General features: G+C 38.5%; 1 protein-coding gene and 1 long non-coding RNA gene across 2 annotated transcripts in view; one reads left to right on the top strand and one right to left on the bottom strand.

Annotated features, from left to right (window-relative positions):
* Positions 1-13,186, bottom strand: part of LOC126251305 (biorientation of chromosomes in cell division protein 1-like 1) — a 105,565-nt gene that overhangs the window by 34,411 nt on the left and 57,968 nt on the right. The gene's annotated exons all lie outside the window — the stretch shown is intronic.
* Positions 1-13,186, top strand: part of LOC126251306 (uncharacterized) — a 39,406-nt gene that overhangs the window by 570 nt on the left and 25,650 nt on the right. The window lies entirely within an intron of this gene.

Here is a 13,186-nt window from a genome sequence, read left to right as displayed (position 1 = left end):
ATGAGACTTAACATCTGCGGTCACCAGTCCTCTAGAACTTAGAACTATTTTAAACTAACTAACCTAAGGACACCGCACACATCCATGCCCGAGGCAGGATTCGAACCTGCGACATTAGCAGTCGCGTGCTTCCAGACTGAAGTGCCTAGAACTGCTCGGCCACACTGGCCAGCGATTCAATATTCAGAGATCCGCAGTGTCAAGAGTGTGCCGAGAATATCAAATTCCAAGTATAGCCTCTCACCATGGGTAACACAGTGGCCGACAGCTTTCACTTCATGACCGAGAGCAGTGGCATTTGCTTAGAGCTGCCAGTGCTAACAAACAACAAACACTGCACAAAATAACAACATAAATCAATGTGAGACATACGACTAATGTATCCGTTAAGACAGTGTGGAAAATTTTGATGTTAATGGTGCACCCAACACGAATCCGCTGAGTGAGTTACCCGTAACTCACTTGCCACTCCAAGTGTCATCTAGCGGCATTTTGTAAGCCAGACAGGTCAGTCTGTCTAGTATAATCTGCTCCCTGTTGCGAAATATTGTAATTTTGTGTCTTCATAACTGGACTTTCCAGGTCCTTTGTTCATGCAGGTACTGACAAGCAGATGCCTCAGGCAGTCTGGAGACATTGCAGCAGGGACCTTGTGAAGTACTATTGAATATCACATTGTGCACTTGTAATGTAATACGGAATAAAGTGTCCTCATGTAAAGATTGTGTTCCAACTCATCGTTGCGGATTGAAAATAAGGGGAGGGCTGTGAGTCATCTCATACTACACACTCCAAACTTAAATGTATGAATGCAGGACCAGAGGCTTGCTAGTGAACCACATACAGAATACCATCAAATATTTATGGGATGTAATTCAGCTTGTGCACAAAATCCTGCACCATCAACAATATCACATTTATGGACGGCTACAGTGGCAGATGGCTCAATATTTCTGCATTGGATTTTTAACGATTTGTTGCGTCCATGCCATGTCGAGTTGCTGCACTGTGCTGGGTAAAAGGAGTTCTGACACGAATTTAGGAGGTATCCTATGTCTTTTGTCACCTCAGTATATTTAAAAGAACACATGGGTGCCACTGAAACAAGCATAAAATTGTTCACAAAGAGCCAAACAAATGAGGCATAAATTTGTTTTCTCTGGAGTGGTAAAGAACACAGAACAGGAATTCCAATGCATTCACATATGCAAAACAGAACCAAATAACTTTTGTGAATAAATATTCTTTAAATCTGGAACAAGAATAAATCACTCATTGCCTAATGAAGTTATATCAGTTATTTATTTATTATTTTTTTTTTTAAGCTGGGGAAAGAGAAATAACTTTTCTTGTTAAACAGACAAGAAGACCTTTGGAAATTAAGTAATGTACTGATTTGAAGAAAAAAAGCATATAAGGATTCTTAACACTTAACACCTTTTAACACCTTTTCTTTGTTTGTAAATACCTCCTTAATCTATCTAAACAACAGAAAGTAATGTAATCATCCATTGTTGCCCATTACAGTTCCTTCACTTTTCTATGCACCTGTTTTAGTGTTTTGCAAGTTACGTTAATTTGTGGCAAAACCAACTGTTCAGAACATTTATGTTCACCATCAGATGATGATGAAAAGCAAATCACTTTGGTAATCCATGGGACAATCAATGTATCAGAATTTTTCGAAGATTGTGGAGAGCATTAACATCAGCAAACAAAATACCTTTCAGTAATAAGTCCTAGAAGATTATTTCAGTTGCAGGATTCAGCTTGTCATAATGCACCTCACAATAAAAAGAACTGTATGCTGCATGCATTTCTCCAAATGTGCAAAATCTCTGAAGGATAGGATTTTCAAAATGAAACTGTGACCAAATAAAGGCAGGCAAAATTTTTAGTAACCAGCTAATATCACAAAAAAAGGTGATACAACACTTAACCTTTGACAGCAGCACAAAGGAGGAATAATGTACAAAAGTGGGCTAGGAAAAAGGTAATTTCCTTGGACTCTTTGTACTCTCATTTGCTGAATGAAAACAACTCTATTTTAAAAAGAATTAGAGCTTGTATCACGTAGTATTTTTGTATATGTTTGCTGCAGTCGAACAACCTGTGATGTTTTTACTTCTTCATTTAATTGTAGAAAAAGAAAAATATATAACTGTTCCTGCAAGCAAATGAATTGCGCATTTATTGTATGTAATATGCAGAATAGTCAACCACACGCTAATTCTAGATATAGATTTCATTGAGACAAACTTCACCTTCATCAGGAGGCTTTAAATGGTACACTGAATAACAACTTGAGGTACTGACAATCATCATCTGAATACATTCCCAGATGATTAATATAAGGAAACCTCTTGCACTAATATGCTCTTTCAATTGTAACGTTGTCAAACTAGTGTGCTACAATAGTTTAACAATTCTCTTCACAATATGTACTTGGCAGTTTTCTGGGCAGTATACACTGTGATGAATTTCTCCGACCTCTCATACTTCATTCTTGTACGAGTGCATGCTGAAAAGCAATGCTTCCAAAGTTTTTGTGAAAACTCTTAAAGCTTAAAATAAAACAAATGTTATTAACATTCTACATATTTATTCTTAATGTTGACATATTTATTTCTCATCATAGTCACCCTGGTGACAAACACATTTCTCCCAATGAGAGGACCAGTTTGTAGATACTGTCATTGTACAATGTTTGACTTTGTTGATGGAGCCACGACCTACCTCTGCTTTCACCACTTCGTCACTATCAAAGTCAAGTCCTCAAAGATGTTCTTTATGCCTTGGAAACATCGAAATCAGATGGGATCAAACATGAAAATCAGATGGGGTCAAGTTAGGACTGTATGGAGGATGATTGATGACAGTGAACCAAGGTGTCGGATAGTTGCTGATGTTGCAGCACTTGGGTGTGATCTCGCATTGTCATGCTGAAGGAGAGTGTGCTCTGTGTGTGGATGAATTCTTCGAATTCGAAACTCAATTACAGCATGCTGTTTCTCATGCACTGACATAGTTACATTACACACCACCATGTTACACGATACAATTCGGAGCCCTCTAGTGGCAGAGGGCTGCAAATATGTAGACGTGACGAATAAGGATGTAGAATGTTAATAACGTTTGTTTTATTTACAAAGCTTTCAAGATTTTCCGCATAAAAAATTTGAAGGTATTACTTTTCAGCATGTCTTTGTATTTGCCCTTCTGTAACCTACACTTGCTGGCTAGTTTCTTCATGTCAATAATTGTTACAATATGTAACATGCTTTCCTAAATCTTTTGTGGACAATTTTTCAACAACAAAGTCTGATTTGGGGGGTGATGTTACAACTAAAGCAGTACACACAGATATTATTATGGTAACCAACTAATCGAATTTAGTGTTTCCTATTTAATATTAATTATATTACACAATACATCTCAAAACTGAAACTAAGATAAAGAGATCTTTTGTCCTCCAGCTAAAAATTCAGCTTACTCAAAGAAAATCTAGTGCTTATCCAAGGCAGATGTTTAAAGGATTATGTGTGAATATGGCAAACCTTCCACTGGACATACAACACACACTGTTCAGGAGCTTGCTGCGAAGCACTAGTGCCATTCTTGCCTTTCTCAGGTCAGCAAATATACTACTGCAGAACTTTGCATTTCCATGGGTAATTTGAGGGACTATAATAAAACAAGAAATGTGGCCCATACATCCACCTTTAAACAATCAATGGAAATGTGAGTTAGAAATCAACAACTAGGGACAGTAGTTCCGGATTTATAATATGAAACTCTATCTGCTATTTCAATACACAAGGACAATCAATAAGTGAGTCTTCACTACAGAGATTGCTAAGGAAATTACTGACATAGTTTAAACACATGCCTGAGTAATGCCCACCCAGCAGCTTGTGAGTAAACAATACATGTGCTAGTGGGCACTTAAAAGGAGCAGCTCATTGTATTTTGCTAGTTTACACCAGAAGCTGGTCAGAAGATAACGGATTGAAATATTGTAGCAGCAAATTATGTACTTATTGGCAGTTCCTGTGATAGTTTATGGGACACTTGCATTGCCTACAACTGTCAGTATTATTAGAATGTGAAATTCTGTTCGATTTATTTAAAGAAAGGAAAAATAATCCACTCGCCCCTCCACACACTCATGCACTCACAAGCAAAATATAACACATTTCCAACTATATCCAAACTATTAACTTCTCTTAATATATGTAACACACAATTTTGCATCTAATATGCACTCAGAACAGAAAAGGTGGTATATTTTCACTAGGTTTTCCTCTCTGCCATTTGTAGACATTTCAGCTTGGAGAGCTGACAGTATTTTGATGTTTAATTGGTATAAAATAGATATTCTCATACTCAATTTTTTAAATCTATTTCTAGATTTACATTTTCTCTCCCTTCAGTGGTACTTGTTAAGCAAGCAACTTCCACTTACATATAGACCAAAGCTACTGCTGAGTTATTAAAGAGTCAAACTGACACATCAGGAGAATAGTAAGTTAAGTAGTTGGCATTTTCTGTGCACTTTTACAGTTTAATTATCAAATTAGTAGTGGTAGGATGGATACGATGTGTGCAGGCACAGGAGGATCTGACTGCTGTCCCTGAACAGCCGAAGACTGAGTTGCTGGTCAGCTGTCCGCAGGCAGGTGCCCTGGGATATAGCGACAGTGAAGCATCTTGCACATCATATGGGACACCTCAGGTGTCACTTGTTTTGCCAATGGCATCTGCTACCATGGTACCTTAGAGCATACCTGATGCCCTCACCACAGTGCAAATGGCAGGTTGTAACATGTTCATGTAGCTTGTGGCAGAGTGTCAATGTAGGGAATGGCTGTCTGGCCTCCCCCGTTCACCCTATTTATGGACATGTGGGTGCTCCTTCAACAGCTTCTGACCAGGCACATTGGGGGCATGGTTTACTTGTTATCAGAAGCTTCAAAATAATGTCAATGGCCGGAAAGAAATCCAATGTGCACTCAGTGTGTCTGGCCGGTGGGTCTCATCCAAGATGTGGCTCTTGTCAGCAGTAATGACAGCTGTGCTTCGGTTCTGAAGCCATTTTGGATTAGTACAGGTGGCTGGCAGTAGAGCTGAAAGATGCTAGCCTCACTCGTGGGATGCAAGCAGATCTCACAACCTGCAGTATTCTACCCATAATTGATTGTGGTCCTGTATTTTGGAGCTTAGTGGAGGGCCTCAAACAGATGCTCCATCGATTCTGTAATGTTTTTGGCTTCCGATTTCTGGACCTGCACTAATGGATGGAGAATTGTAGGGTAGCCACTACTAGGTTGGGGTGCACTACACACTGGAAGCATTACTTGGGTAGCTGAGTGCTTGTGGAGTGCATGTGGGAGATTTTTAGGCTACATGATAGTTTTACATTGTCTGATGAATGCTCACCAGTCGATATGGGGAGAGGGAAATCAGATACATACACAGTGTAATTCGGCTGTCAAAATTTTAGCAGTAATTTGCCGACTCATTTGTAACAGAGCCCCATGAGAAATTAGTAGTGCTCAAATTATTGTTGGAACCAAAAGCTGGATGAAACTCAAAGCAGAAACCTCTGAAATATTTGACAAGGCATGGAATGTATATTGGAAAGAATGGTTAGACAGATGATGCGTAGATGCAACAATAAAAATATTTTCTCTATTGAAGCTGAAATTGAGTCTCACTGTCTACTTAAGTGAACATGAGTAACCAGTCTATGTGAACTCAAGTTAATCATTGTTTGTTTTTATTGGCCACCCAATTCTGTCGTCACAGTCGTAGAATCATTTGAAGGAAGTCTACACTTGGTAGCAAGGAAATACCCACACCATGCAATTTTAGTTGGAAGTGACTTTAACCTACCAAGTACAGACCGGAATGTTTACAAATTCATAGCAGGTGGTTGGATAGACAGTCTTGTGTAGTACTACTGAACTTGTTTTCCAAAAACAGTCTTGAGTAGTCAGTTTGACAACCGATGTGAAGTGGAAATGTTTTAGACCTTGCAGCTACAAACAGACTTAACTTTAGTGACAGTATCACTACAGAGACAGGAATTAGTGTTAGTGTTCATGACGATGCCATCACTTACTTAAGTCTATAAACCCATCATAAGACTACGACAGTATTTATGCTGGAAAGAGCAGGTAATCAGTAGTCAGCATCCTACTGAAACAGTGAATGGGCAACATTTAGTTCCTCTATGATAGATGCAGGAGAATTATGAGAAAATTTTAAACTGATTGTAAATCATGCTCTGGAGAAGTATGTGCTGAGTACATGGATTAATGAGGGAAAAGACTCACCGTGGCGTAATAACAAAATTTGGAAAACGCCGAGTACGTGCAGGATTGTTGCACTCTTGTGGGGGAAAAACGTGGAAATGTTGACAAGCAAAGTTTGTGAAATCTGTGTGTCTGTAAAAATATCGAGACACAGACAATGCAGCAACTTCCACTGTCATGCCATAGCAAAGAATCTTGCTGAGAACCTGAGAAAATTCTGGCCCTACATAAAATCACTAAGCAGGTTGAAACCTTCTATTCAGGTACTCATCAACCAGTCTAGTATCACAGTAGAAGACAGAAAAAGGAAAGCTAAAGTTTTAAATTTTGGGTTAAAAAAATTATTCATGAAGATAATCACGCAGACATACCATTGTTTGACCATTGCTCTGACTCCCACATGGAGGACATCGAAATAGACAACCCTGGCATTGAGAAAAAAATGAAGAGTTGAATCCAGATTTTCTTTTACACAGAGTACTCTATGGCACTAACTTCTTACTTAGCTTGCATTTATAGTGAATCTTTCACCCAGTCCAAAGTCGAATAGAAAAAAAGCATAGGCGACTCCTGTATAAAAGAAGAATAAAAGAACAGACCCACAGAATTACAGACCAATACCCTTAATGCAGGTTTTCTGTGGAATTATTGAGCATATTCTAAGCTTGACTATAATAAATTCCCTTTGGGGAGAAAAGCTTATATCCACTAATCAACTTGAATTGAGAAAGCATCACTTGTGTGAAACTCAGCTTCCCTTTTTATTGCAAGATATCCCGCGAACCGAGAAAGAAGAGTAACAGGCAGATTTGATTTTCTTAGATTTCCAAACAGCATTTGACACAGTGCACCACTGCAGACTGTTGACAATGGTTCCAGCATATGAAGAGGTTCTCCGATATGTGCGTGGCTCAAAGACTTCTTAAGTATCAGAAGCCAGTATGCTGTCCTCAATGGTGGATGTTCATCAGACACAAGGATATCATCAGGAATGCCCCAGTAAAGTGTGTTAGGACACTCTTGTTCTCTATATACATAAATGATCTGACAGATTGAACACCAATCTGTGATTGCTGAAGATGGTTTAGTATACAGGAAACTATCACTGTTGAGTGACTGTAGAAGGATACAAGATGACTCAGACCAAAAGTCTATATGTTGAGATGAATGGCAGCTTGCTATAAATGTGGAAAAATTTAAGTTAATGCAGATATTTATGAAAATCAGTCCTGGAATGTTTCATTACAATATTAGTGGTGTGCTGCTTGAGTCGATTAAATGTCCGAGTCTAACAGTGCAAAGCAATATGAAATAGAATGAGTATGTAATGGTTAACCTTGGTTAATTGGGAGGGTTTCTGGAAAGTATGGCTCGTCTACAAAGGGTCTGCATACAGAAAATTTGTGTGACTTATTCTCAAGTATTGCTTGAGTTTCTGGGATCCCCACCATGTTGGGTTAAGGGATGGTATCAAAGCAATTCAGAGTGAGCAGCTAGATTTGTTACCACAAGTATTAGAGTGAAGACAAAGTTCTCTTTGCGAAACTCTGTTGAGAAAATGTATAGAACAGCATTTTCAGCGGACTGCAGAATGTTTTTACTACTGCCAATATACATTTTGCTTAAGGACTACAAAGACAAGATAAGGGAAATCAGGGCTTGTACAGAGGTTAATAGACAGTTGTTTTTCACTCACTTCATCTGCATGTGGAATACAACAGGAAATGACTATAGTCAAATTTAAAATTACTTGATAGTTGACAGTTCATGCAATGTAGTTGGTTTTCTCCAATCAGAGTACTCAATGTCATGCCTGAACTGTTTGCCATTGCCAAACAGCGACAACAATTAGTTCACTTCCAATTCCTTGTCCAGCTTTCTTTCTTTACGTGTTTCAGCCTCACACATAGAAAGTTGTATGTTTAAATCTCACCAAATACAGCAAAATATTTCATTTCTCTAAAGCTAATCAAAAGACTCTGATTACTATTTTCATTCCATTAATTGCATTAAATGTAATCATTTTATTTTTAATACTTTGCTGCATAATTTTCATCTTCATATTGGCTTTTTTATTTGCTCTTATTTTTCTTCTTATCATTCTTTTTTCATTTGGAATCTGCTCGTGTTGCCTATAATCCGCAACCAGGACTTCTCATTGTTTGGTAATGTGGCATCCCACACCCAGTGTGAGGATAGTTTCAGGTAACCAATGACAGTGAGAAATTAGTTTGCTTTTAGTACAACTGAAATTTTTCTGTCTTGAGTTTGATCATAGAGGTTAGCTTTAAAACCATGTACAAAGTGATCAGATTTTAGTTCTGCTGCAAATTGCTGATCATCACTTTCTCGGATACATTTCACACATGATGTTGTGGTTAGGTTAGAACATGAGTTTAAATTCAGGGCTACAAAACCCTTCGTCTGCCACATTTCAGTCATTGCTCACTTAAAATCAACTGTCAACAGAGCATCTCCCATTTCCATTGTACCTCATGGTGGACATTTTCAATATTGTGTTACACATTAACAGCATTTGTGAAGCAACTTGCCATGTTTGTGTATCACCTATAACTGGCAGTAGCATGCAGCATATGTGGCAACACTGTAGCAGCAAGTGACAGATGTCAGCTATCAAGTAATTTTAATCAGACTATAGTACTGGTACATGTTACCCTCCACCACACAACATATGGTGGCTTGCACAGTATGTATGTACAGGGTGTTTCAAAAATGACCGGTATATTTGAAACGGCAATAAAAACTAAACGAGCAGCGATAGAAATACACCGTTTGTTGCAATATGCTTGGGACAACAGTACATTTTCAGGCGGACAAACTTTCGAAATTACAGTAGTTACAATTTTCAACAACAGATGGCGCTGCGGTCTGGGAAACTCTATAGTACGATATTTTCCACATATCCACCATGTGTAGCAATAATATGGCGTAGTCTCTGAATGAAATTACCCGAAACCTTTGACAACGTGTCTGGCGGAATGGCTTCACATGCAGATGAGATGTACTGCTTCAGCTGTTCAATTGTTTCTGGATTCTGGCGGTAAACCTGGTCTTTCAAGTGTCCCCACAGAAAGAAGTCACAGGGGTTCATGTCTGGTGAATAGGGAGGCCAATCCACGCCGCCTCCTGTATGTTTCGGATAGCCCAAAGCAATCACACAATCATCGAAATATTCATTCAGGAAATTAAAGACGTCGGCCATGCGATGTGGCCGGGCACCATCTTGCATAAACCACGAGGTGTTCGCAGTGTCGTCTAAGGCAGTTTGTACCGCCACAAATTCACGAAGAATGTCCAGATAGCGTGATGCAGTAATCGTTTCGGATCTGAAAAATGGGCCAATGATTCCTTTGGAAGACATGGCGGCCCAGACCAGTACTTTTTGAGGATGCAGGGACGATGGGACTGCAACATGGGGCTTTTCGGTTCCCCATATGCACCAGTTCTGTTTATTGACGAAGCCGTCCAGGTAAAAATAAGCTTCGTCAGTAAACCAAATGCTGCCCACATGCATATCGCTGTCATCAATCCTGTGCACTATATCGTTAGTGAATGTCTCTCGTGCAGCAATGGTAGCGGCGTTGAGGGGTTGCCGCGTTTGAATTTTGTATGGATAGAGGTGTAAACTCTGGCGCATGAGACGATACGTGGACGTTGGCGTCATTTGGACCGCAGCTGCAACACGGTGAACGGAAACCCGAGGCCGCTGTTGGATCACCTGCTGCACTAGCTGCGCGTTGCCCTCTGTGGTTGCCGTACGCGGTCGCCCTACCTTTCCAGCATGTTCATCCGTCACGTTCCCAGTCCGTTGAAATTTTTCAAACAGATCCTTTATTGTATCGCTTTTCGGTCCTTTGGTTACATTAAACCTCCGTTGAAAACTTCGTCTTGTTGCAACAACACTGTGTTCTAGGCGGTGGAATTCCAACACCAGAAAAATCCTCTGTTCTAAGGACTAAACCATGTTGTCTACAGCACACTTGCACGTTGTGAACAGCACACGCTTACAGCAGAAAGACGACATGGCGCACCCACAGAATGCGTTGTCTTCTATATCTTTCACATCACTTGCAGCGCCATCTGTTGTTGAAAATTGTAACTACTGTAATTTCGAAAGTTTGTCCGCCTGAAAATGTACTGTTGTCCCAAGCATATTGCAACAAACGGTGTATTTCTATCGCTGCTCGTTTAGTTTTTATTACTGTTTCAAATATACCGGTCATTTTTGAAACACCCTGTAGATGTATCAACGCAAGTAACTTTAACATAGGGGCAGAAACAGTTGTACTGTCTTCTATAAAGAAACGTTTAGGTAATTATTTACTAGTGTAATTTTTGGATAGCTGTTGAAAGGAATCTAATCAGGTGTACCTGCCCTATGGCTTGTGGAATTATATAAGTTCACTTACACAGTGTTCTTTCTTAAAACCTACATTAACACATAAAAATATGAACTGAGACATCATATTAATACACATTTTCACAGCATTAAAATTTAATATAATCTTTCTGGCTCTCAGCTATGCAAAGCAAACCAAATTCTAAGCTTCCAGCTTAACAATCTGCTGTCATTGTTTGGTGGCACATACTAGCTGATGTATGGTTATGTTATTGTGCTCATGCAGCTGGTGCTTCATCCATTGTTTATGTCATATATTTTTTTCACTCCATATATTTTTTTTCACTCCATGCTCATTCCAACATCTTAAATTTTGCATGTGATTATAGTTGGAATGTCAGAAACATTGGAATGAACACTATCTTGAAAAGTCAGCCACTAGGAAGCGACCTTTATAAAATGAAAGCTGAATATTTGATGATACCTTCTGGAATAGTATTATAAATTCAGCTGAAGGACATCATATTGAATTATATTTTTTAAAAGCCTTACTGTCAGGTGGACAACACATCTTCTGTAACATCATCATATAAAAAAAAAAAAAAAAAAAAAAAAAAAAAAAAAAAAAAAAAAAAAAAAACGAAAGTAAAATAGAAGATAACATCCCCAAAAGAAGATGACAATTTTCAGCTGAGCTCAGGACAGCAAACCCAAGCGCAATGGATGTAGAACATATATTAACAATACACTAAGAACCGAGAACAATTGGCAGCATCACTGTGTAATGAAAGCACCATCAACCACATACTTGTCTGTAGTTACCACATACAAGGGCGAAGAGTACTTGACTGAAAGTTCGTGGACTTTGAACCACTTCATCTGGCTTGAAAATAAAATAAACATTCCTCATAAGTAATCTGAGACATAAAATTAAATGATACTGAGAACACTTTATTGATTATTCAAATTTGATGAACATGGTGAACATGGAAGTACTGCATTAACGTATTTCAACATGCACAACACGAAAACTAACACTACACAATCAATATCTCTAAACAGTAAAACGTATCAATCAAGACGACAGTGTCAAAAAGGCAATGAAAAACACTTGGATCGAGTTTACAAAAAATCATAGTAGTATTGCACGTGGATCTCATGAGTGTCACGCAATTGCAAGGTTCACACACTGGAAGAAAATGAATACGAAAGAGACTTTGACTAACTGGAAAAGGACTATAATTTACTGTAAAAGTGAATGAATTTAATTAGTTATTTCACAAAGAATTACCCTTTCCATCAGTAACAAAAACAATAAACAGTAATAAGTACAAAGCAGAACTGCGCGAAGAGAAGTAAATGCAAATGCAAAATACGCGAAACTACAGCTTAACACCAAATTTCTCTACACTTCAAATATCTCTACACTTCAAATATCTCTAACATGTTGTATCAAACAACGAAGTTACGCCTTCTTTTTAATAGTACAGGCAACGAGTCGTAGGGCACATAAACACAATTGAAATCAAATCTTTGCTAGCTTTCGGAGAAATCCTTTTCCAGAGCTCCAAGCTGCAGAGACACATACAAAAATCTGCTCTTTAAGCTTTGAAAAAGAATTCATTGAAAAGCTAACTCAGCACCTTTTAATAACTCAGAGGCATTGTTGTTCAGTGGCGCTGTTGTTCAGTGAGTTGTCTGTTACCTTTATTCTTTAAATTATTTACATACCGTTTTCCATTGCCATACTTGTTCTTATCAAGATAATGATGCACTCTTCTCTGTGATAATACCAATGCTGCAATACCCTATGGTTACTGCGCCTGGAAATTTACTGTTTATGACACTGGTGTTCATGGCCTATGCGTATTATAGCATTCCAACTTGGCTAGATGTGCAAGTAGTTTGTTACATGCATTACTACTCTCACCTGCTGATAAAGTATCTGGTGCAAACACCTAGCACAATCATCATAAAAGGCTTTTCAGAGCATGAGGAGAGGAAGAAAATCTCAGATCACTCATAGTTCATACTGATAAAGAGTGACACACACACACTAGAACTGATGGATCAAATATGCTATTTTAACAGTCCACTGAAAATTTTGCGCCAGAAACAATCAACCATGGCATTTAACACAGTGCAATGAACTGAGAATGTACTGCCCCAAATATAATAATAATTCAAAGATAAATCACCCCCTTAATATCTCTACACACAAAACACAGCCTTAGCCAGTCATTTGGTGCACCAGCTGTGCAATCTGGATTGTGCAACAAGAACTGGCAATTATGTCAACTCAAACACAATAAAAACAAAAATTCTGTTAACAGCTGTTCTGATGAGAAACTTGCTGCGGATGAGATGAAATATGAAACTATTTCTGAGATTATGTGTATGGAAGCAAGCAGTATAAGGAGTTGTAAAAGAAAAGCATTGACTCACTGAAGATGAAAAGTAAGTTGGGAGATGTATTTAGATGGTTCAGTGTCCACAATACTACACACAA

The sequence above is a fragment of the Schistocerca nitens genome, chromosome 4 (genome assembly GCF_023898315.1).
Source record: "Schistocerca nitens isolate TAMUIC-IGC-003100 chromosome 4, iqSchNite1.1, whole genome shotgun sequence".
NCBI lineage: Eukaryota > Metazoa > Arthropoda > Insecta > Orthoptera > Acrididae > Schistocerca > Schistocerca nitens.
The sequence above is the reverse complement of the archived record's forward strand: the minus strand, read 5'-3'. Positions and strand labels throughout refer to the sequence as shown.